A 23714-nucleotide genomic window follows, 5' to 3' on the forward strand; every position below is an offset into this window, starting at 1 on the left:
ATTTTTAGAGGAAGCAGACCGGTGGTAAGGCCACAGGACAGCGCACCATTTTCCCCAACCCCATCTCCACAAGGATAGTACAAATTTCAGCATGCCATGAACTAGACTTACCAAACTAGGAGAAAGGAGCACGGTGACCACTACCAAATGGGAGCAGACACGTCTGGTCTTTGCCCCTTTTTCCAACTTGAGCACTTGGCAGGCATAAGACCCTACTCTCTTCAGAGACTACATCTGTCACTATCTTGACCTTCTGGTGGATTCAGCTTGTGGGCACATTCTGAACTCTAATTTTCCCAGCCCTGTGGTGCCTTGGACTCATTGTCTTGGCAGATTTGCTTTTGGGCTTTGGCTGTCTTGCTCTGGGCTCTACCTATTTGGCTAGGCATTTTCCTAGAAGGACATGGTGATGTCACAGTTTGACAGGTAGTCTGTATTTTGAAATAATTTCTCTCCTCCACCCCTTTCTATCCCCTTTATATCTCTCACCAATTAAAAATCTTTGAGCACACTATAGTTTGATTACTTTGATATTATGGGTGAGCCTCATGAAGCCATATATTTTAGAGAAATAATGGATTTTCCCCCTAAGAGTTTGAGGTCCCTGTTTCGTTCAGTATCAGTTTTGGTTCTCTGAGTTTTGCCAAGTATCACTATAACTAGAAATGGGTTAAGAATGTCAAATAAAAACACTTAGTCGAAAGAAAACCTGTACTCCTATGTTTTTTCCAGCACTAAAGATATGGAAACAACCCAAATGCCCCAAAATAGATGAATGGATCAAAAAGCTGTGGTGTATTTACACAACGGAATATTACTCAGCAATCAAAAAAGAAAAACACATGCCATTTGCAGCAACATGGATGAAGCTGGATGGGATATACTAGCCAAAGTAAATCAGAAAGGAAAAGATAAGTATCAGCTGGTATCACTTATATGTGGACTTCAGAGAAAACAAATAAAAGGTCAAGAAAAAGTCAAAACTAGAAAGCTGACCATAAATCTGAGGCATAAAGCAAAGAAGGGGGAAAAGGGAAGGTGAAAGAAAACAGGAGGGGCAAACACAAGGGCATATGGTGATGGTTCATGGGTGATATGGTGGCAGGAGAATTATGAGGACTATAACGATGTAGGAAAAAAGAAGGAAGAAGAAATGCGTCAGGTATCTCAGGAGAGATACAAAATTTAACGGCACTGAAGGAGGTCAGGACCCAGCCCGACAAAAAAAAAAATTTATGGCTTAAGAGAGTCTTGTAGAAGGTAAATCAGCAATGCATGCTATTTAAATACTGAGCTACTTCAATAGTTTTACTCTTAAAACAACCTTCTTAATATGGATAAAGACTGCACTCTGTAATTGAAAAAATTAGCATTTTATTACATTAAAAGTTTAAATAAATATCCTTTATAAAATATTTTATTCATTACACAAGTGACAAAGTTCAAACTATCTGGCTGGGATTCATAAGATTAAAAATGCCTAAAAGCATGGTATCATATTCATCAAATAATAGACATAATCAATGACAGATTAGCTAGAGCAGGAAATATCCACCACATAACTTTTAAGACCTACGTTTAAAAAAAACTATTTCCCCAAGTTCTTCTAGCTAACTGTGCTAGAGGGTAAAATAGTTACATTAGCAACAGTTCTTGCCTTAAGGCATCCACAGTTCCACTGGGGGGTAGAAAGGAAGAAAGCAATGGAAAACTTCAAGACGTTGGATTGGCAATGATTTCTTAGCTATGACACCAAACACAGGCAAAAGAAAAAGATAGACTGAACTTGATCAAAATTAAAGTTCTGTGCAGTAACACTCATTATCAAGGGGATGAAAATGTTTACAAATCACATTTAAGAAATAAATATCCAGAATACATAAGGAATTTCTACAACCCAACTGAAATGGGCAAAGGATCTGAATAGAGATTTCTTCAAAGAAAATACACAGATGGCCCAACATCACATGCAAAGATGCTCAATCTGCACAGCAAAAGAGACAATAACCAAAACCCAACCGACTGGGAGAAAATTTTTGCACGCAACGCTAATGATAAAGGACTGATCACAAAAATCTAAAAAGAGCTGATGAGACTCAACATAAACAAAGAAAATAATCCAGTCAAAAAATGGGCAGAAGAGCTAAAAAGAAACTTCTCCAAAGAGGAAATGCAAATGGCCAACAGGCATATGAAAAAAGGTTCAACATCACTTGTAATCAGGGAAATGCAAATCAAAACTACAATGAGATAACCTCTCACACCAGTGAGAATGGCACATACTAAAAAAACTCGCAACATGGGGCCTCCCCAGTGGCGCAGCGGTTGAGTGCTGGGTTGCGAAGCTGCCCGCAGACTCTGCAGCGCCGGTTCGATCCCCGGCTGCTCCCCAGCCACCGGAGGAGGGTCCCGCATGGCACGCAGACCTCTCCTGCTGCCCGCTGCTCCCCTCAGCAGTATACTTCGGTCCTTCTGCCTGCTCTGCTCCCCGCTCTGGCTCTGGTAAATTCTCTCACCCTCCTGCGCTTCTGACTGTACACAGTGCTTGTATAATTAAATAAATAATTCTTTAAAAAAAAAAAAAATAGAGGCATTAAAAAAAAAAACTCTCAACAACAAATGTTGGCAAGGATGTGGAAAAAAAGGAACTCTCCTGCACTGCTGGTGGGAGTGCAAACTGGTCCAACCACTATGGAAAGCTGTGTGGAGATTCCTCAACCTGCTAAAGATAGAGCTTCCATATCATCCAGCAATTCTACTCCTAGGTATTTACCCAAAGGACACAGAAACATTAATTCCAAAGAGCACCTGCACCCCTATGTTTATAGCGGCACTATTTACAATAGCTAAGCTTTGGAAACAACCCAAATGCCCAAAAATAGATGACTGGATCAAGAAGATGTGGTACATATACACAATGAAATGGAATATTACTCTTCAATCAAAAAAGATAAACACATGCAATTTGCAGCAACATGGATGGAGCTGGAAGGGATCATGCTCAGCGAAATAAGGCAGAAAGAAAAAGAAAAATACTGCATGGTCTCACTCATAGCAGGAATCTATAAAACCTAAATAAGGAACCAGGAAAAAGAATAACTATAAGAAAGAAAAAAATCAAAATCAACAAACAACTACGAACCAGAGACATACTGTGGTGGGGGGGAGTGTGCAGGAAAAGGAGGAACTGGGGTCAAAATAAGGGGGTTGCAATTGTATGGGTAATATAAAAATAAAAGAAAAAAATAATATGAATTAAACACAAAGCAAAACTAACATAATGACATAATCACCTCACATCGTTTAATATGACTATTACTAAAAATAATAACAACAACAACAACAAGTACTAGTGAGAATGTGGAGAACATGGAACCCTTGCAGGTTCCTACACATTGCCGAAAGAACGTAAAACGATACAGATATACTGTTTTCCACACTAAAGAGTTACTCAAAATTTTAAGTATAGAAGTACAGTATGATCCAGCAATTCCACTTTTAGGGGTGTAGAATACACATATATACATGTATGTGTACAAATATACAAACCTAAAATAATTGAAAGCAGATAAACACGTATTTACACACCAAATTCATAGCATCACTCAGAATAGCGAAAAAGTAGAAGCAACCCATCAGCAAATGAGTTAGTAAAGAATGTTTCTCAGCCTTTAAAAAGGGATGAAAATCAGACCTCCCTGGTGGCACAAGGGGTTAAGACACAACCTATGAAGCTAACCATAGCCACTGCAGCCTGAGTTTGAGCCCCAGGCGGGGAGATACCCACATGGCACTGCCGACCTCTCCTGTCTCACCCGCTACTCCCAGCAGCAGTGTATTTCAGTCAATCTGCCTGTTCTGTTCCCCACTCTGTCTCTGGTGAATCTTCTCACTTATCACACCTCTGGCCTGTACCCCAGTTCTTGTATGCATAAATAAATCTTAAAAAAAAAAAGGAGGAAAATCTTGGTGGTAGGCATGGTGTGTAACATACATCTGAAAAGGTGTGAACTTGTACTTCCAAATTATATACAATGTTGTGAATGTTATTACCTCAATAATAATATAATAAAAATAGGAAAGAAATCTTATCAAATGTACAAATTGGGGTGAAGCTTGAAAAAACTATGCCAAGTAAAATAAGCCCATCACGAAAACAATACTGTAGGATTCCACTAATAAAGTATCTACGGCACTCAAATTCAAAGAGAATATACAATGGGGCAGGGGAGTTTTTCATCCATTACTGATTAATGCTATGGAGTTTCAATTTGGGAAAATGAAAAAAGTTCTGGGTAGTTGTGGTTGCACAACAGTGTGAGTTCACTTAACACCACTGAAATACATACATTAAAAGTTCTAGCAGTGGGGCCTCCCCGGTGGCGCAGAGGGTTGAGCACAGCACTGTGAAACTGTCCACAGCCTCTGCAGCACGGATTTGATTCCCGGCCAGGCAGGGAGATTCCCACATGGCACGGCAGACCTCTCCTGTCACACCCGCTGCTCCCCTCAACAGTGCTTTCAGTCTGTCTGCCTGTTCTGCTCCCCACTCTGTCTCTAGTGAACCCTCTCACCCTCCTGTGCCTCTGGCCTGTGCCCCAGCTAGTGTATAAATAAAAAATAAATCTTTTTAAAAAAAAAGTTCCAGCGGTGTATTTTATTATGTGTATTATGCAATGCATATTTTATTGTATATATTTTATACACACATCTCCCCACAAAGGATACTAAGAATGTATAATCAAGTGCAAGTTTTAAAAGTTCAGGTAAATTAAAGATCACTTTCAGCAATAGTAATGAGGTTTCTCCTGCAGGGGAGGGGGGCGGAGGAGTTTAGGGGACTGTGTTGATGGTGCACAGGTGAAGTGGTAAAGGAAATTCTATGGGGACTATATCTGAAGGGAGGGGGGAAGCAAACATTGTTTAAAAAAGAACAATTATATATATATATGAATTTCAAAAAACAGTAATGATGTTTCAATGAAAAAAGCAGGATAAAATAAAAATGATAGCATTTTGGTCAGAGTTAGAGGAGGCATTCCAGTATAAATGTCAAAAGATTCAAGGACATATAAGGAACTATTACAGTAAAAAAAAAAAAAAAAAAAAAAAGGCTTGAAAAAATTAAGTTAGGGTAAGAACTAAGCTTTGACTACCAATCTAAAAGTCAAACCAGGGCCTCCCTGGTGGTGCAAGGGGTTAAGTCTCAGCACTATGAAGTTATAGGCAGCCACTACAGCTCCCTGGCCAGGGAGCTACCCAAATGGCAAGGCAGACCCCACATGGCAAGGCAGACCTCTCCTGTCTCACCCCGCTGTTCCCCTCAGCAGTGTATTTCAATCAATCTGCCTGTTTGGTTCCCCACTCTGTCTCTGGTGAATTCTCCCCCCACACACACACCTCTGGCCTGCACCCCAGTTCTTATATGAATAAACAAAAACCTTAAAAATAAATAAATGTCAGACCAAAGCAAGGAACTAACAAAATAAGTTTCTCAAATGAGAATAAGCTTTGCTTTTATGTAAAAGACCAGATGGTGGAAGGAGGGAAGATAGAAATTCAACTAGCGTTGGGAAACACTATTGAGCAACCATAATTTTCTGGATCCTCAGTTTAAAAATTATTGGGGTGGGGCGGGAGGGGGTATGGGTAGGTAGCCACTGCAAAGAGGCAAAGGGATTTCTGGAGTACTGGTAATTTTCTGTTTCTGTATCTGGATGGTGCATATGGATCCAATTCACACAAATAATTCCTTGAGCGGTCACGTATTAAGATTTGAACACTTTTCTACATGTGTATTATACTTTAGTAGTTCACTAAAAATGTTCAACTGGGAGGAAGTGACCCATAAAAATATTTACCAAGCAGTATGAAATGTAACCACAGAATAAGTACAAGTTAGGTAAGTAGCACTGAGATCCAAGAAAAAACTCAAGAGACAGTGGCATCTAAGGGAATTTTTTTTTTTAAGATTTATTTATTTATTTATACAAGTACTGGGTACAGTCAGAAGTGCGGGAAGGTGAGAGAACTCGCCAGAGCAGGGAACAGAACAGGCAGAATGACTAAATACACTGCTGAGGGGAGCAGCGGGCCAGACAGCAGAGGTCTGTCAAGCCATGTGGGACCCTTGCCAGCAGCGGCAGGGGATCAAACTGGCGCTGCAGAGGCTGCGCAGCTTCACAGCCCAGGGGTCAACCGCTGGCCACCAGGGGAGACCCTAAGGGGAGCTTAATAAATGAGTTTTGTCAGATGAGAAAAAGAGTGCTCCAGGAGAATGAAAAAATATGAAAAAGGCACCAAAAGCAAACAAAAGAACAAGATATATAAATACAAATATTTTTAATAGTTCAAAGATACTCTCAACTAAAATGGAAGCAGAAAGAATAAAAAAGGGAATTTAAGGTGAAGAGGATCTCATCTCTGATTAGATCTGCACAAGGTTCTCAATTGTCCAAAATGGCTAGTTAGTATTCAAAGCTGTCCAAAATCTATTGCCTATCGGTCATAGTTCCACCCAGAAGCTAGACTCCAGACAGAAAAGGTCATTTTCCCTCCATCATTCAACATTTGTACTCCAAACCAAGTACCAAGTTACAGGATAAAACTATCCCTGCCTTCAAGGAGTTCACAGGCTCACTTCCTAGCAGGAAAGGCAGACAGGAACATCAGTAACAAAATATAGGGTGTAATACAATGTACACTCAATTACAGAACAGCACCCAGTGAGATCTGCTACCAGAAAATGCTAACTTGAGTCTTGGGATACATTATAGCGCATCACGAAAATGAAGGATAAGAATGGAGGGGGCTGGGAAGGGCACAGAAGGTCCAGTCTTATTTATCCAAAATAGAGCTCCCTTCATTTTTGTAGCTCAACTACTTCCAGTTGTATACTAATACACGTCTTCCAAGCACAACCAGCAGTGATCTTCTTAAAAGGGAAATCAAGATCATCACAGTCCCTACAATGGCTTCTGAAAGCTTTTAGAATGAAATCCAAACGGGTGACCTGGCATTCCCTGGCAAAGAGACCTCCCCATCCCAAGAGTACTCAAGCTATGTAGGTGTTAAGTCTAAACATAAGTTCTGTCCTGTCTGAAGGCCTTTACACATGCATGCCTCTGTTCCCTCTGCCCCATCTTCACCAGAACACCAAACACCACCCCCACCTATCAGATCTTTCATGGCTCACACAATTGTTACTTTCTCAAAAGAATTCCAGGAGGACTCTGCTAGTTACAGTTTATCTCCACATCTAGTCAGTAGAGGAGAAAACCCTCCAGTTGGGGCATATTAAGTTAAGGCGCCCATGGACACACAAGCAGCTCTGCAGCGCACAGGTAACCATGGATCAGATGAAACATCTGCACTCAAAATAAAAGCTTGAACTTCAGCATGTAAGTTTGAGAACAAGATGGCTGTGCAGAACAGCCATTCTCTACTTGGAGAAGCCGCCTGATAGGTTAAGTCACTGTATAAATGATATGCAACCCATGGAAGTGAGGGTAATGTCACATGTATAGGTGGAGAACTGGGAGTTGTGTAAAATCTTGGATGAGTTAAATTGAGGGACTGTGATGATCTTGATTTCCCTTTTAAGAAGATCACTGCTGGTTGTGCTTGGGAGAAACACTAAGAAACAAGAGCCCAAAGTAAAAGGAAAACCAGGAGAGAGTTAAATCAGTTACATAAACCCCTAGGATTATTTATTTTTTATGCCTCCTCCCCTGACAAAACCCAACTCCAGTTCATCTCCTTCAAATGCCATACCCTCCGGAAGCCTTTCTGGACTTATCAGGTCCCTCTCCATGCTCCACAGTGTCTTTTATTCTTAGTATTACATAATATTTAGCCCGCACCAAAGTTTCTCATCGGTATTGTTAAGACACTTAACCACAGTCTACCTCATACTGGGGTATGAGCGCTCATACTGGGGTATTACTCGGTGATCTCTGAGCGGCAGACTACTATCTTACTCATTTGTGCTACCTTAAGAAAGTGAATTTAAAAAATATTTAAGTCAAACAGTGAATAACTGGGCAGACGATATGATCACTCCATTATTCCTCTAGTCAAAACAACACACCCTACACCGTCGTATTTTCTCAAAGCAGCACACCCCGGTCTTTAAGCATCACAGCTGGACAAAATACCCTCTTCCATGAAAAGCCTACCTCCTGCAACAACAAAATGATTACATCACTTCCTTCAGCATAAACACGTAATTTTAGTTGGAGACATAGTTTACTCCTTTCTAAACTACTGTAAATTCCGTACAAAACAAATAAAAAGTGTAACAAAGATGCAGGACTTCAGTGGGAGTCTCCACCCTGGATTAGAGCCAACTGCCGCCCGCATTATTGGGAAGCCATTGCCGCCCAGCCGCCGTCAGGCATTCAGTCAACATTTTTTCCTCCAACAAGTGCTTCACCCCCCGCACGTCCACTTGAAGAGTCAACCAGCACCACGAAAAGCCTCCAACGCCACTCCGCAAAATGAGAACTAATCAGCCTCCAGTGCGCCCAATTAACCAACACAAGAAATCTGAGTAATTTCACAACAAAGGTTAACACGGCAGACGCCAAAAGTCCCCACGGGCGTGGCGCACCTTCCCAGAGCCGGGTCGGAGAAAGGGCGGCTTCCCGCTTTCACATTCGCTCGGGCCCGGAGCGCGGCGGGACGGGCCGCGCAGCCCGGGGAGCTGCGGCGGGGGGCAGGGGGTGCGCCCCCGAAACCATAAACCACAGTCACCTCACCAGAAAGCCCCAGCCCGACGCCGCTCGCCCCGGGAGCAGCGCGCAGCCTCTCCCCTCCCAGGGAGGCCGCGGCGGGCCGCGGGCCGGCGCCGAGTTCACTGGAACAAAGTTTAGAAACAGGAAGAAACTTTCCCCACAGCGAGCGCCGCGGCCGGGCGGGCCCGCGCCTCGCTCCGCTCCCGCCGCGCGGCTCCTCAACTTCCCGAGCGCCAGGGGCGCGGGCCCGCCCGCCCGGACGCTCAGGGCCGCGGCCCGGGCCCCGCCGAGGAAGCCGGCCCGACGCCACCCCCGCGCCCGCCGGAGCCGCTCCCGGGCGGGGTCGCTGAGGGGCCGCGTCCGCCGCCCGCGCAGCCCGGCCCGCGGGGCGCCGGCGCCCGCGAGAAGTTACCTGAGGCGAGCGGGACGAGGGCAAGAGAATTCCCGAGGCCCGAAGCCGACGGCCGCCGCTTTGTCTCCCTCCCGTCCGGCTCCGAGGAGGAAAAGGGCCGCCCCGCGCCCCCGCCCCCGCCCCCGGCCCGCCCTCCGCCCGCGGCCCCCGCCCTGCGGCCCCGGCCCGGGCCCCGCCCGCCATTCCCGGCACCTCCCTCCGGCGCGCTCTTCCCGCGGCCTCCCGCCGCCGCCGCCGCGCCCGCTCTGCCCGGCCCTGGTCTCGCCCGGGAGCCCGGCCGACTGAGAGTCTGGCGACTCCGGGCTGGGGGCCCGACCAGGGCCCCGTCCTCTCCTCCCGTCACCCCCGAGCTACTGCATCCCAGGCGCTTAGTAGGTGCCTAAGCGGAGGGAGGGGGAGAGGTGACTCCCTGGAACAGCCCGCGAGCGGGGGAGGGCAGGTGAGTCACCGAGCCGCACACAGGTGAGTCTCGGGGCGCGGCCCGCGCTGGCCCCACCCCCAGGGACGTGGCGCGGGGACGGCGAGTCCGGGGCGCGCTCCGTCGAGCGGCGCCACCGCTGTCCCCGAGTCGCCGGGAGCGCTCGCGGCCGGCCCGCGGGCTGTACGGGACAGACGTGGCTGGCGGCGGGAGCCACGGAGGAAGGAGCCTTCGACTTTCGGGGCCTCGTGTGTGGCGCGGGGGCGCTCCTGGAAATCAGCGAGCCAGGCCCCTCGCTTGCTGGGGAAACTGAGAGCTCTCCCGATGGGGAACTAGAGGCAAGTTACTGCTGTGCCTCCTCCTGAGATTCACCCCCTTACACACACACACACGTTTGAAGGACTTGGCTTCCATCCCTATCCTTCTGACCATTTGGGGAATTTTATTCCCATCCCCTCTCCCTTATCTTCCAAAGAATAAAAAACTACGAAACGAAAAGTATGACATGTTATCAGCCTGGTAAAGGAAACGCTAATGATTTTTTCTACTGGTTATTTCTAGTGGTTATTTCTCCCACATCAGGGGATGAAGAAAAAGGCTGATTTCAGTTGTGGCCTGTAAATCCGAAATAATACAAGAGTAGCCCCTGCCGCCTTGGTGCCGAGCTCAGAGCAGGGTGGCGCCCTCAAAGTATTTATCATTTACTACTCAGGTCTTCTCCTCCCCTTGGGAAATGTAAACTTCTGGAAGACTGGAGCTCTATCCCCTACAGCTCCTGGCACAGTGCTCATTCCCCAGGCAGTGCCCAGGGGATATCTGTAGGTGAATGTGCCCATTGTGAGTCCAAGTTATGTGGATTTGTGTTAAAGAAGTGTTACAAAAGGAATAGGACCCTGAAGGGAGAGAACCCTTTGAAGAGAAAGAAACTTTAGCAAGATCATTGTTGTCCTACTCTATCCCATTATGTTTCTGGCTTCAGGGTTTTTGCTTCTATAGTCCTACCTGTCTGGAGTGGCCATGACTTCCCCTCACCTCACTTGGCTACCTCAAAACATAACAGTTGGGCCTCCCTGGTGGCGCAGGCAGTTGAGCGCAGCGCTGTGAAGCTGTCCCACAGCCTCTGCAGTGCCAGTGCGGGTTCAATCCTAGCAGGCCGCAGAGATACCCACATGGCACAGCAGACCTCGCCTGTCTTGTCCACTGCTCCCCTCAGCAGTGTATTTCAGTCAGTCTGCCTGTTCTGTTGCCCACTCTGTCTCTGGTGAATCCTCTCACCCTCCTGCACATCTGGCCTGTACCCCGGTTCTTGCATAAAAATAAATCTTTAAAAAAAAAAGTCAAATAGTTATTTGAGCTAATAAGAGTCAGAGCTAAAAGAGCTCATTAACTACATATCCAGCACTCACAAACAGCTACTTAATTTGTGACATCCCTTGTTCAGAAATTAACAATTTGAAGACAGCAACAGGGGACATAAAACCAAGCATAGGGTCTTTCTAAGCATGGAGCCCTACTATGGATGGAGTGTTTATTCCCCCAAGATTCGTATGTTGAAAACCTAATGCCCAAGATGATGATTGGGAATGAAGCCTTTGGGAGATGATTTAGTCATGAGGGCTCTGCCCCTTCTGCATTTGTAAGGACACTGCAAAAAGGCTGTGACTGACTTTTGAGAAATCCTGAAAAGCTTATTGGGAAAGTTTTGAGCATTCCCTATGTGCCAGGCACTCGTTACATGCTAGAGAAGCACCAGTGAATAAAATTGACTTAGGGGGCCTCCCTAGTGGCACTAGGGGTTAAGCATCAACACTACAAAGCAATCCCTGGCCAAGGAGGTGACACACATGGCACAGCAGACCTCTCCTGTCTTACCCTACTCCCCTCAGCAGTGTATTTCAGTAGATCTGCCTGTTCTGTTCCCCACTCTGTCTCTGGTGAATCCTCTCACCTGCACCTCTGGCCTGCACCCCAGCTCTTGTATGCATAAATTTTAAAAAATCTTTAAAATTGAGTTGATCCCTGTTCTCTCTCAACTTAAATGTAATGGAAAGGACAAGTATTAAAACAAGTAAACTATAGGCAGCCCTCCTACCTGCCTATGACCACGCAGTGTTTCTTTTCACAATTCTTTTCCCTTTGCAAAGCAGCAGCAGCTCTCCTGCCCACCTGTGACTATCAGGTGCTTTTCTTTTTCTTTCTCCTTTTCCTAATAACCCTCTCCTTTTAAAATGTAAAATTTTTAAAAAGTAAACTATAAAAAAAGGTCAAGTGTGAACATAGGGGAGCAACACAAGTAGATTTGGGGGGAAATTAAGCCAGTGTGGAGTTCAGTGACCTGAGGAAGTGACTACCCTGTCAGCACTCACCTCTCCACCAGAACAGCTTTCGTGGTGCTCTTCACGGCACCAGGTTCTTCTGATTGTCCTCCAACCTCCCTGACTGTAATTACCCAGTCTCCTTTAATGAGTCCTTCTAAACTTCCCAACCTCCACATGGTAGTAAAGTGCAGTCTGAAGACTCCTAAGATCTTTTCAGGAAATTATTTTTAGAATAATACTAAAATAACATTTGCCTTTTTCACTTCCATTCTCTCTTGTTGTTCCACAGGCTACATGATGTATGATGTGGTATTACATGGAACACAAGCAGATATGAGGATCTAACTTTAGTAAGCTATTTTTTAGATATATCAATAGAGCCTTGCAAAAATGCCAAATGACACTTCTCCCTCCTGAATTTTCTTTTGTTTTGGAAAACATTTTTTTCTTTAAAGTGTTATTTAGCATAACATGTAATAGTATAGTAAACATTGATAGATAAAACTCAAACAAAAGCTCTTTGAGATGCTCAAATATTATTGTAGGGTAAGGTAAAAAGTATCAGGCTTTTCTGCCCTCCTGCCATTAGAATAGATGACGGTACCTGTGGTCCTGAATGCATACCTGATGGCGGGCACCTGGAGTAGGGTGTGGGCATAGGTAGATGGGATTCACCTGGGCTAAGACTGGGTTTCTAAGGGCAGTGTCACAGAGACGCCAGCAGAAGCAGAACAAAAGAAGAATCACGAGTAGAAGCAGAGAGAAACAGAGAAGCCGAAACAGAAAAGAACCATGAGAGAATGCCAGAAAGCCCAGAAAGAATGAATACTTGCTGGGGGCTGGGAGGCCTGCCATCCTCCCAGCCCCCCAGCACTCCTGCCTGCCGTGTACCTGGTAAATCCCAATAAAATCCTGAAAAGCCACTGAGGACTCCAGGACTCACTTCTCCTTTACCCCATCTGCATAGATTCATAGAAAACCTGTCCTGTGTCCTCCTGCCGTTACAATTATTAAGCATGTAAAAGAATCCTGAGATCAGTAAATTTAAGGCTCACTATTAGAGTGTCCCAAGGCTCCATGCTGGACCTCTTTTGGTGTCTGCCATCCATCCTTTGGTGAGCTCATCCAGTCTTTTGGCTTTAAAATGCTGACAACTCCAGATTTCTATCTCAACTTGAACCTTTGCCCTGAATTCTAACCCCCCACATCCTGCTCCCTGTGTGATACATCCACTTGTTTATCCAGTAGCAATATCCACTGGTCCTTTCACACTTCATATGTATGTGCCCCAAACTGGATTTCCTGATTCCTCTGTCCAAATTACTGATCCCTGGGCCTCCCCGGTGGCTCAGTGATTGAGCATTGGGCTGCGAGGCTGCCTGCAGCCTCTGCAGCACTGGTTTGTTCCCCGGCCACCGGTGAGGGGCCCACAAAAAACAAAAACAAAAAAACAAATTACTGACCCCACAGTTTTCTTATTTTATTAAATGTCCGCTCCATTCTTCCAGATAGTTAGGCCACAGGCTTTGGAGCCATCTTTGACTATTCTCTTTCTCATATTTCCTATCTGAGTCTTCAGGGAATGCTGTGCCTCCCCCTTCAAATATATTCAGAATGCACCAACTTTCTTTTATTCTTCGTCATCTTTTTTTTCTTAATTAAACCTTTTTTATTTTCTTACATCGTTGTTCATTTTTGTACAATTTTTCATTTCTCCCCTCAGGAAAATACACCAACTTTTTAAACCATCTCTACTGTTAACCATCCTGAGGCAAGCTATCATCATCCCTTAGCTTGAATTTCACAGGAGCCACCTCACTGGTCTCCCCACTTTTGATCTCCCCTCCTCTATCTAGTTTCAGTTCAGGAGACAGAATATTGCTATTAAAAGTCAAAAGTAGGGGCCTCCCCGGTGGCGCAGCGGTTGAGCGCTGGGTTGCCAAGCTGCTCGCAGCTTCTGCAGCACCAGTTCAATCCCCGGCTGCTCCCCGGCCACCAAAGGAGGGTCCCACATGGCACGCAGACCTCTCCTGCCGCCCACTGCTCCCCTCAGCAGTGTACTTCGGTCCTTCTGCCTGCTCTGCTCCCCGCTCTGGCTCTGTTGAATTCTCTCACCTTCCCGCACTTCTGACTGTACCCAGTGCTTGCATGTATAAACAAACAAACAAATAAATAATAAATCTTTAAAAAAAAATAAATAAATAAAAGTCAAAAGTAGGAGATACCATCTTACACCAGTGAGAATGGCACATATTAAAAAAACTAGCAACAACAAATGTTGGCGAGGGTGTGGAGAAAAAGGAACTCTCCTGCACTGCTGGTGGGAGTGCAAACTGGTCCAACCACTATGGAGAGCTGTGTGGAGATTTCTGGACCTACTAAACATAGAGCTTCCATATGATCCAGCAATTCCACTCCTAGGTATTTACCCAAAGGACACAGAAACATCAATTCCAAAGAACACCTGCACCCCTATGTTTATAGCAGCACTGTTTACAATAGCTAAGCTTTGGAAACAGCCCAAATGCCCAAAAATAGATGACTGGATCAAGAAGATGTGGTACATATACACCATGGAATATTACTCAGCAGTCAAAAAAGATAAACACATGCAATTTGCAGCAACATGGATGGCACTGGAAGGGATCATGCTCAGCGAAATAAGCCAGAAAGAAAAAGAAAAATACCGGATGGTCTCACTCATAGCCGGAATCTAGAAAACTTAAACAAGGGACCAGGAAAATGAATAACTAAGAAAGTGAAAATCAAAATCAACGAAAAACTATGAACCAGAGACACTTTTTGGGGGGTGGGGGGCGGAAGGGGAGGGATTGGGATCAAAATGGGGGGGTTGCAATTGTATGGGGAATATAAAAATAAAATTTATTATTAAAAAAAACAATAGCAATGTTCTCAATTAGTTCTTGAGAGATATATGGAAAAATATGAATAAAAAAAAAATAAACTGTGTATAACTTAAAAAAAAAAAAGTCAAAAGTAGGAACATGTTACTCCTACTCTGCCCAGAACCCTCCAACTGCTTCTCTCTCAGAGAAAAGGTAAGGTCCTTATAAGGGCCTCCAGAGCTCACCTGCCCCCACACACTACTCTGACACACTGGCCTCTTTACTATTTCTGGAATACTCCAGGCAGGCTCTCGCCTTAGGGCCTTTGCTTTCTGCTTGGAATGCTCTCCTGTGAATAGCTGCCTGACTCACTCCCTCACCTCCCCCAGGTCTTTGCACAGCTTCTACTGTCTCAGTGAAGCTTCCTCTTGGTCATCCTATCTAAAGCTGTAAACACTGCCCCCACATTCCAGCCCTCATTCCTTGCTTTATTTTTCTCCATGGGTGTATCACCTTCTGACAATAGTCCTTGTTTTTTATTTTTTTTCCAACTTCCCATCTTCTCCTGTCTAGAATTTTCCCACTAGAATTGAAACCCCAAGAGGGCTACAACATTTGTCTATTTTGCACAGTGCCCTGCTGCATAGAATAGAGCAGGACACATAGTGGGTCTCTCAGTAAATATTAAATTAATGAAAAAATGAATAAATGGGATCTAGAAAATATGTTGAACGAGGTGGACAGGGACAGAAGGAAAGAGTTTTAATCTAGACCAAGGAACAAGCAAATTTGAAGGCCCTGCATCTCATTCCAGGAAAAGAAGTTCTATGTTTTGGTGGTAAGGTAGGCAAAGGCCAGACTGCAGAGTGCTTTAGGGAAGGTGTGGGAGATGGGAGCTACAAAGGATTTTTTAGCAAAGAGATAACTTGGTCATATTTTGCTTTTTATAAAAGTTCACTTTGGAAAAAAGATTGTAAAGCAATGCACATAATATCCCATTTATGTTTGAACAATGTATACATACATATTCCTTTTAATGGTCTTTGCTCATAGCAACTCATGAGCCATCTGAAAAGTATCTGCTCAGACTTCTCCAGTGCTTCCCATCTCATTCTGAGTAAAATTGTTATAGGACAGGGAGAGGGGCAGCCCAAACCCCGCAAACCTGCCTATTCTAAATGGGTTCTGCCATCCGCCGCATCAACACAAAACATAGGAGACTTTAATGGGAAGGAACTTTAATAAAACTAGGAAACAATACAGGTAAGGCAAAGAGTCTAGTTTCTAAATGAAGCACCCAAAGTTACCCGTCCCCTCGTGGGTAAAAGTCCATCCATATGGGATCGGCCCAGAACAAGGCCCCAAAGCCTGCTACAAGTCTAAACCATCTTCCAGTGGGGACCCACAGCAAAGGGTCACAAACAACCGGACAAGCCCGGAAGGAAAAGAGCAAAATCAACATCAAGATAAAAGCTGCCATTGTCACCTCCCCACGGGTCTCACCCACATCTGTGTCACCCAGTCCACGACCAAAAGACAAGCGCAGTTTCTTCACGTGTCTCTAGGCTCCATGCGCCTCCTCCAGGTCTCCTTGCTCCATCCTGCTTCCTTCCTTCCTCAGTCTCTTCTCCAGCTTCTCCTCTTCCTGCTCAGCTCCACCCTCCCTTGGGTGGGGCAGGGAAACTCCCCCTTTCCTGGGGACCACCCTGTTGCAATCCCCCCTTTTAATTTTTATTCCACCATATCTATGGTGGCACAGATGTCATGGTGTATTCTTAGGAGACAGTCTTTTTTCAGGGTTACAATGTGTGTAAGAGAAGCAGCAATTAGTCAGCAGCATTGTCCATGAATGTCCAGTATGACAGTTTCATTACTTAAAAATAATCCATTATCCAAGCCAAAAGAAAAAAAATTTGGAGCATTGGCTAAAACAAGATAGCAAATATATCAAAATCACAGGGAAAAAATGTTAAAATGGTTCAACTTATGCAAAAACGAATTCTCTCAACCTTGATCCCAAACTTTAACAGCATAGCAAAAGTTTGCAAATTAAATCTACCTTTAAACCATTTTTCCCATTTTTGCATAAAATCACAGGGCAGAAACAACCAACAGCAATTTCTAGCTGGCTTTGTTGAAATACTCCATATAGGATCAGAGCGAACCGTTGGCATCCGGTCGATGCAGGCTTCAGGTACAAAGTTGGTCTCATCAGACTCCACCTGGGCTTTCCTCTTCTTGAGGGTACCAGGGACTTTTCGTTGGCCGGGTTGTCCAGTCCTGCCAATGGAGGCAAGCTTCCTCACCTTCTTTGGAGGTCTCTGGAACCCTACAAACAAGGCAAACAGGTTCTCCTCTTCTTGGTTCAGCTCTGTTTCAACTTTCTGGAAGAGCTCCACACAAAGCCACACAATGAAACTTATGTCCAATTTTTTTTCAGTTTAAACAAAATCCCTATGGAAGTTATGCAAAAACAGACTCTGAGATAAGTAGTAAAAGATTACTACCACTATTTTTATGCTGTGTTGGTATCAAGGGGAGAGAAAACGCAAACACAAGTTAGCTTTGTTGGGAAAAAAAATTACAACCTTGCTGCAGATCCTGGTCACCAAAACAAGAAAACTTTGTGGATTTAGAACAAAATGCAAAAAAATCATGAGTATTATGTCAAGGAAAACTTAGTAAATATGAGGTGTATTTCCAAGTCTATTCAGTCCTTAGTAGAAAAGTTTTACTCTCAACAGTTCCATCAATAGGAATCTGTTGAGACCTTTTCTCCCTATATTTTCAGAAACAATTCCTGTAGATATTAAACAATTGAAGTATACAATATTACAAGGTGACAATCATCATTGACAATTTACATCCATATCAGGTCAAGGTGTTATTACCCGTTTTCCCAAGTGACAATGCTTCCCTTCTAGTTTTACTTCATTAGGTAAAAGCCAAATAGAACAAATTCATCTAATGCCTTTCCCAGGAGGAAAGGGAGAAACTTTGTGGAGTGTCTCAGGAGCTCTACAGAGGTTCCACAAAATTTCCTTGCATCAGCCAAATGACAGGCTACCAAATTTGTACTTGAATTTAGATTTCTGGGAAGCTTTGCCATAAATATCAGAAAAATAACAGAAACAACAATGTTCAATCTCTATGAAGGCACCGGCTTAGTTCAGTAGCACAATGTTGACAATGAAACCATAACCTTTAGTTTTTCTCATAACTGGAGACTCTTTTTTTTTTTCACGTCTATGGGCACCATGTATACCAATTTGTCAATCACTGGAGGTCAAGACAAGGACACAAGGAAAGGACATACAGACATACAACATATAGACACAAAGACAGTTTTTTTTTTTAGTTATGCCACGTAGAATATGTTATGTAACTGCAGTTTTACTCCATAGGCTCAGAAAAAAAAACGTCAAAGTCCAAAAAAAATGTGGAGTGTTGCTGGCAGAAAAATTTCCAGTTGTCATCCTACAAACCTAAGACTTTGGAAATAGGAAGGAAAAGTTTTATTAATCACAAGAGTTACATGATCTTGTTTATCACCTTAGGGTTTTCAGTGTTGAAGACTTTTTATTAGAAGTCAATCCTGGGGTATTCTGTACAGCAACTGAAAGAATAAAAGTAACAGTTAACTTTTAAGCAAAAGGAGTCATCTCTTGTTAGCCACCAAGCAGGCACTCCTTGGGTTTCCTGGAATAGAACCTGAAAAAGCAAAATCAAATTATCAGTAATTAACTTTCAATTAAAAGGAGTCATCTCCTTACTTCTGTTAGCCACTCTGGGACAGAAGCTGAAAGAGCAGATTAAACATCTAAGCACAGATTACACCTTCCCCACACTAGGGAGGGACAACAACAACACAGGTATGAAAACCTGGTACAGTTACATGATGCACCCTAAAGAGTGCTTTCCATAACAGACCTTCCTCAGTAGGAAGCAGAAACTTAGAATCTTGTCTTACACCAGCAATTGAACAAATCCAGTATTCAAAATGGCAAACATGCCCAAAACAAATTGTGTAGACAAAATTCACAGTAGCAAATCCTTTCAGACTCAAACAAAATCTTGTTAATTTTTCTGATCCAGACTTTGCAAAAATTCAAGTTATCTCCAAGAATCCATCAAGGCTACCAGCAATTACCAGTTACTGCTTAAGGCTACTCTTTCCTTAACACCCAGGCATACATTTGCTAATTTAAACACCACTGCTCCACAATTGGCTGGCAAAATGCATCAGGCAAAGAGCAGGAAGTAGCCAAAGACAAAGCAACATACCACTGAAGAACCATTATTGCCTTTAGAAATGCTAATGAGACAGCAGAGATTACAAAAAGAAAGAAAAAAAAAGTTCCAAAGTCCTAGCAACAAGAACCTCTGAATTTTACAAGAGCACGCCAAGTGGCCTCAGACGCCATCTTTGATCTGGCCACATGGTCCGATGTACTGCCTAATCTTTTGAGTAAAACCGGCACAGAACAATTTCCACAAATTAAAATCTCTTAGCAAGTCACTACAAACAAATTACACACAAACACACAGAATCTTCACAAAGCCCAAGCCAGTTTTTCAACAGCAAATGGACATATGAAACAAACACACCGGAGAAACCAAAAATCACATTTGCGCTTATGGTAGCCAGTGCCATAGGGAAGCCCAATTTCCCCATGGGGCTGACTAACCACGGATGGATCTGTCCTAAATCACGTTGGACGCCAAATCTGTTATAGGACAGGGAGAGGGGCAGCCCAAACCCCGCAAACCTGCCTATTCTAAATGGGTTCTGCCATCCGCCGCATCAACACAAAACATAGGAGACTTTAATGGGAAGGAACTTTAATAAAACTAGGAAACAATACAGGTAAGGCAAAGAGTCTAGTTTCTAAATGAAGCACCCAAAGTTACCCGTCCCCTCGTGGGTAAAAGTCCATCCATATGGGATCGGCCCAGAACAAGGCCCCAAAGCCTGCTACAAGTCTAAACCATCTTCCAGTGGGGACCCACAGCAAAGGGTCACAAACAACCGGACAAGCCCGGAAGGAAAAGAGCAAAATCAACATCAAGATAAAAGCTGCCATTGTCACCTCCCCACAGGTCTCACCCACATCTGTGTCACCCAGTCCACGACCAAAAGACAAGCGCGGTTTCTTCACGTGTCTCTAGGCTCCATGCGCCTCCTCCAGGTCTCCTTGCTCCATCCTGCTTCCTTCCTTCCTCAGTCTCTTCTCCAGCTTCTCCTCTTCCTGCTCAGCTCCACCCTCCCTTGGGTGGGGCAGGGAAACTCCCCCTTTCCTAGGGACCACCCTGTTGCAAAATCTACGTGATCTTACCCAGATCAACCTCAGATTCATCTTTGACTTTTCCCTTCCATCTTTCCACTCCATCCCCCAATAGGGTCCTAGATATTCAAGGAATATTCAAGCACTTTCTTGCCTCAGGGATGTTCAGTTCCCTCTACTAGGAGTAGTCTTCTCCCAAATAGCACTTTAGCTCACTCTATTGCTTCATTCAGATCTCTGCTCAAATGTTACTTTGTCCAAGTCTAACCACCACCCTTTGTAAAGTAACACCAGCACCCACCACCCTCCCCTCCTCTTTGCAATTTATTTCTTTATCCTACTGTACTTCAAAGTACTTGTCAACACCTAATACATAATACAGTTATTTAGCGTCTGTCTTCCCCATTAGAATGTAAGCTTCATTAAAGCAGGTAATTTTCTTTTCTGTTCATTGTTGTGGTTCTGGCACCTATAACTATGCCTGGCAGGTGAAAAGAACTCAGTTGAATGAACGGTTATAAATCTATAAAGGATGCACAGCTAAATGTTACAGTTGTTAGATGAAGAGAGGTCTGGGGGCACTTTTAGGTTTACTATGTGTAGGGTAGTGTATAATGTGTAAGTGTATCGGATGAGGGAAAGCTTGTAGCTCTGAGAGATCTGCAAAAGGACAATGAATCCTACATCTTGGAGGAACTAGTGGTAGAACTAGTGGTGCCTTTTATACAGATAGAAAGCCATAGAAGATAAAGCAGGTGGGAGCAGGGGTGGAAAGGAATGCATAGAACTATTATCTTTGGTCATGCTTAGTTTTTGTTCTAACCAAACATCCAGGAGGAGACATCCTACAGCAAGACTATACCCAAATCTCAACTCAGAAAGACCCAGAGTAAAGCTGGAAACGTGGGAGTCATCTGTACCTGAAGAATATAGGGCAAGAAGAGAAAGAGGCCCAAGACCACCAATTAAAAGGAAGAGGAGCCAGAACAGGAGACTCAGTTTCCCTCTGCAGCCCAGAGCCCTCCTTTCCTTTCCTAAAATACACATTTCCTTTCCCACAGCATGGGCTTCTTATTTGCTGCACCCTCTATGGAATTCCCTTTGCTCTAGCTCTTCAGCTTGGCTCCTGTAGGGTAAGGTAAAAGGTATCAGGCTTTTCTGCCCTCCCGCCATCAGGATAGATGACGGAACCCTGCGGTCCTGAATGCATGCCTGATGGCGGGCACCTGGAGTAGGGTGTGGGCATAGGTAGATGGGATTCACCTGGGCTAAGACTGGGCTCTTAAGGGCGGCATAACAGGGATGCCAGCAGAAGCCAAGAGAGAAGCAGAGCCATGAGAAGAGCAGAGAGAATGTGAGAGAAGGTCGGAGAGCCCAGAGTGAAGACTTGGCAGGCCTCCCAGCCCCCCAGCGCCCCTGCCTGCCGTGTACCTGGTAATCTGAATAAAACACCTGCAAAAGCCACTGAGGACTCTGACTTCTCCTTTACCCGGTCTGCTGGATCATAGAAAACCTGCTCAGTGTCCATCCTGCCCCTAGGGCTCCTTCTCATTCGTTTCTGTTTTGTTAATTAAATCTCTTATTTGGTGTCTATTTATGTATAAAAGTTTTTGGATCACTTTTATTTTTTCTAATTTCTTAAGGTTTTTTAAAGACTTTATTTTTTAGAGCAGTTTTAGGTTCACAACAAAGTTGAGAGGAAGATACAGAGATTTCTCACATGCATAGCCTATCCCATTATCATTATTCACTACCAGAATGGTGCATTTGTTTAAACAGATTAACTTATATTTACATAATATAATCACCCAAAGACCCAGTTAACATTAAAGTTCACTCTTAGTGTTATACATTCTGTGGGTTTTGACAAATGAGTAATAACATGCATCTATCATTACAGTGTCATATAAAGTCTTTTTCACTGCCCTGAAAACCTATGCTCTATGTATTCATCCTTTCCCCTGTCTCAGAGAGGACTTTCCTGACCATATCACCCATTTTCCAGTCACACTCTACCTCTTTACTGCACTGCTTTCCATATAGTTCCTGTCCCTCTCTAGAATCTCTGTCTAGCGGCTTATTTTCTGTCTCCTTCATTATACTGTAAGCTCCATAAGGGCAGAAACCTTGTCTGACTTTTTCACTTCTCCTATAATTGAACATTGTGCCTGGAACATACAATGTGCTTTAGAAACATTTGCAGAAAAGAAAGAGTAGCCGTAGACAGAGGAGGAAAATCGAGTGTCACTGAAGCAGGAATTTGGTTGCTAATGTCAACTGATGACATTTGGGTTGAAACTCCAGGTTTCCACTTTGTCCAGATTGCTGAACATATTTACATAATGATGAGCATTAATGCTAAGCCAAGAATATTAAAGGAAAAAAACAACCACAAAAAAGTCAATCAGCAAGACTTTATGGAATATTCTAAAAGTAACACAAAATAGGGGCTCCCTGGTGACACAAGGGTTAAAGACACAGCACTATCAAGCTATAGCCAGCCACTGCAACATGAGTTCTATTCCCATCCAAGGAGATAACCCATATGGTGCGGCAGACCTCTCCTGTTTCACCTGCTATTCCCCTCAGCAGTGTATTTCAGTAGATCCACCTGTTCTGCTCCCCGCTCTGTCTCTGATGAATCCTCTCATCCCCCCCACACCTATGGCCTGCACCCCAGTTCTTATATACATAAAGAAATCTTTTTTTAAAAAGGTAGCACAGGGCCTCCCCAGTGGCGCAGCGGTTGAGCACTGGGTTGCGAAGCTGCCCGCAGCCTCTGCAGGGCTGTTCAATCCCCGACTGCTCCTCGGCCACCGGAGGAGGGTCCCACATGGCGCACAGACCTCTCCTGCCGCCCGCTGCTCCCCTCAGCAGTGTACTTCGGTCCTTCTGCCTGCTCTGCTCCCCGCTCTGGTGAATTCTCTCACCCTCCGGCACTTCTGACTGTACCCAGTGCTTATATAAATAAATAAACAAACAAATAAATAAATAAATCTTTAAAAAAAAAGGTAGCACAAAATAATAATGTCAAAATATCAATAAGGATGAACTATCAGAGATAATTTTAGATACTCTCTACATTGTGAAGGCTTCATATTATATATCTACATGGCGCTTTTTTTTTTAGGATTTATTTTTTTATTTATTTATACAAGCACTGGGTACAGTCAGAAGCGTGGGAGAGAGAATTCACCAGAGCCAGAGCGGGGAGCAGAGCAGGCAGAAGGACCGAAGTACACTGCTGAGGGGAGCAGCGGCCGGCAAGAGAGGTCTGCGCACCATGTGGGACCCTCCTCCAGTGGCTGGGGAGCAGCCGGGGATCGAACCGGCACTGCAGAGACTGCGGGCAGCTTCACAACCCAGCGCTCAACCGCTGCGCCACCGGGAGGCCCAGTGCTGGTAAACAGTTTTTAGGTCTTCCTGTAAAAACTGTATTTGAGTTGGTCTACAAACCTTAAGGAAGATAGAACCAAAAGGAATGAAGATCCTAGAATGATGAAGATGAGAAATGACTTGGCAGCTTTGAATCTAAAGATTGGACAATCTTTAGTTCTCAGAGTGACCATGAAATGATGAGCACCCACTCCCCTGTTAAATGCCATAGAGGGGTCAAAGGGATTCTTGGCTTCGTCTGGGGAAAGCCTACAAAGGAGGTTAGATTTGAACAAGAGTCAATCAAACTAAAAGTAAGGCCAAA

General features: G+C 44.2%; 1 protein-coding gene and 1 long non-coding RNA gene across 2 annotated transcripts in view; one reads left to right on the forward strand and one right to left on the reverse strand.

Annotated features, from left to right (window-relative positions):
- CTNNA1 (catenin alpha 1) overlaps positions 1-9246 on the reverse strand; it is a 176287-nt gene extending 167041 nt beyond the window's left edge. The window contains exon 1 of the mRNA XM_037509201.1: positions 9148-9246. The gene's annotated coding sequence lies outside the window, so the exon portion shown is untranslated. The remainder of the gene's footprint in view (positions 1-9147) is intronic.
- A 174-nt stretch (positions 9247-9420) lies between these two features.
- LOC129145630 (uncharacterized) lies at positions 9421-21471 on the forward strand. Its single transcript, XR_008551434.1, has 3 exons — positions 9421-9609; positions 12173-12233; positions 20849-21471. It is a non-coding gene; the product is annotated as an uncharacterized LOC129145630 (long non-coding RNA).
- Positions 21472-23714: the final 2243 nt, after the last annotated feature.

Source organism: Talpa occidentalis, unplaced genomic scaffold (genome assembly GCF_014898055.3).
Source record: "Talpa occidentalis isolate TD23 unplaced genomic scaffold, MPIMG_talOcc4v2.1 talOcc4.13, whole genome shotgun sequence".
In the NCBI taxonomy this organism is placed as follows: Eukaryota; Metazoa; Chordata; class Mammalia; order Eulipotyphla; family Talpidae; genus Talpa; species Talpa occidentalis.